Source organism: Petaurus breviceps, unplaced genomic scaffold, assembly GCF_028583685.1.
Source record: "Petaurus breviceps papuanus isolate PSGF00001 unplaced genomic scaffold, PetGlider_PUasm1.0 185, whole genome shotgun sequence".
In the NCBI taxonomy this organism is placed as follows: domain Eukaryota; kingdom Metazoa; phylum Chordata; class Mammalia; order Diprotodontia; family Petauridae; genus Petaurus; species Petaurus breviceps.
Genome location: NW_027185797.1, coordinates 30,184,209 through 30,186,548, shown reverse-complemented (window position 1 = coordinate 30,186,548; position 2,340 = coordinate 30,184,209). Strand labels below are relative to the sequence as shown.

The following is a 2,340-nucleotide window of genomic DNA, read 5'->3' as shown; positions in this document are numbered from 1 at the left end:
CTTCTCTCTCTCTCTCTCTCTCTCTCCCCCTTTTGCATAAATGCAATACAAATAATAGGGAGGGGTGAAGGGTACCTCATAGGTTGCTTAATCTAATCATCATTTTACAGACTGAGGATCAGAGAAATCAAGGTTAAATGACTTGCCCAGGGTCATACCAGTCTCAAGTGACAAAAGCTGGATCTGATATTTAGGTGCAGTGGATAGAAGCACCAGGTCTGGAGTCAGGAAGACTCATCTTTCTGAGTTCAAACCCGGCCTCAAACACTTCCTGGCTGTGACCCACCCTGTTTGCCTCAGTTTCCTCATATGTAAAATGCTGGCAAAGGAAATAGCAAACCACTCCAATACCTTGCAAAGAAAACCCCAAATGGGGTTCCAAGAGAGTCGGAGACGATTGAAAAGCGACTGAGCGACAGAAACTTCTGACTTGAAACTCCGGTGTTCTTTCTATCGGACCCAATGTAGGGGATTTCGTGAAAAAAAAGAAGTAAGGTTGATGAACACAGGATTGAAATCAAAGGACTCGGATTCGACAACCAGCTCCACTATTTACTGCTGTAATCTGATCCAGTGAGCAATTATTAAGTGTCTACTACACGCAAGGCATGAGATTCATATACAAACTGAAAAATCGCCCCTGTGCTCAATGAGCTTCCCGCCTTGGCCCCTGTGCGACTTTGGGCCAGCAGCTCTCCCTCTCTGGGCTTTGGTTTCCGCGTGGGTGAAATGAAAAGGGGTTTGAACCAGAGCCCCCAGGGGTTAGTAGCGGAATCAACCGCTTTTCCACGGATCCCTCCCTCCAGCCATCTAGTGAAGTTTTGTATTTTTAAATTTGTTTAAAAAAATTTAAATAACTGCTAATATTTTTTTAAATGGAAGGAAACGCTGTATTTCAGTTGGGAACGAGGACAATAAAGAGGGAACGAGTTCCCCGCCAAGCCCACGGACGCCCCCTCCCCAGACCCTCCAGGATCGTGGGCCCCTGTTAAGAATATCCCGGCTCCTCCTCTGGCGCCTGACTCGACCCCACGCTGCTTTCTGGCTGCAAACAGCCTCTTCTCTAATTGCTTAGATGGAATTTGATTTCTCTTAATTTCGTCAAATTGCACAAAAACAACATTTTTCTAAAAGGGACCCAGATCTCTCAGACGACTCCCCATCCGACGAGCAACAGTGTCACCTAGTGGCCGATGAGCCAATTACAAGCGGGAGCCGGGGAGCTCTTAACGGAACCTGGCGGGGCGATTCGGGCCCGGGATATGGGTTCCACGAGAGACACTGAGAGGTGTTGGATGCCTATGGGGTCATCTAGCCCTCCAGCCCACCCTTATGCCAAGCCAGGAGGCCCAGCAGGGACCAGCAGGGAGACGGGAGGTGACTTCGGGTGTTCTTCCTTGTCACCTGCTGTCCAAGAAGAGGGTCTGCCTGGGCTAAAAAGGGGAAAGGCTCTTTGCCCGGCTGGCATGGAGGTGATCAGCGCTCAGCGAAGTTTGGCATATTGAAAGTTTCCCAGAAATAGGCTCTATTCTATGAGCAACACTGCCAGTATGCTAATAAGAACAGGTGACTTTCCTAGACGGCTGTGTGGACAGAGTCCAAAAGATCTGCCTTCAAATCCCACCTCCAACAGACTCATGTTGTGACCCTGAACAAGAGGTTGAGCCCTTAGAGCCTCGGGGTACTCTTTAAGCCTGAAAAATGTCAGTTACAGATCTACATTGGTGGGGAAAGTTCTCTCATCCTGAGTTCCCCGGCCATAATGATTAGTCCTGAGATACCCGTCTGTCTGTCTCTCTATCCATTTATCTACCTGCCTGCCTGCCTGCCTCGACCCCACTATCCGTCCATCTGTCATCTGTCTAGCCATTTGTCTATCTGTTTGCCTGTCTTTACAGTAATAATAATAAACATTACTAGGTGCCAGGCACCAGGCTAAGCCCTTCACAATGACCTCATCTGATCCTCACAATAACTTCGGCATGTAGGTACCATTATTATCCCCATTTAACAGATGGGGAAACTAAGTTAAACAGAGTTCAGTGCTTTCTCCAGGGTCACACAGCTGGTAAGCCTCTGAGATTTGATTGGAACTCAGTCTTCCTGACCCCAGGCCCAGCAATTTATCCATAGCACCATCTAGCTGCGCTCTCTCAATCTCTCTGTCTCTGTCTCTCATCTATATATCTACAAGCTATCTATCATTTACATCTATATACCAATCTATCTTCTGATCTATCATCTTTCTGCCTATCTATCCATCCATCCACCCATCCACCCATCCATCCATCCATCCATCCATCCATCCATCCATCCATCCATCCATCCATCCATCCACCC

General features: G+C 47.8%; 1 protein-coding gene across 1 annotated transcript in view; it reads right to left on the bottom strand.

Moving 5' to 3' along the window:
• SPMIP4 (sperm microtubule inner protein 4) overlaps positions 1-2,340 on the bottom strand; it is a 42,572-nt gene that overhangs the window by 33,463 nt on the left and 6,769 nt on the right. The gene's annotated exons all lie outside the window — the stretch shown is intronic.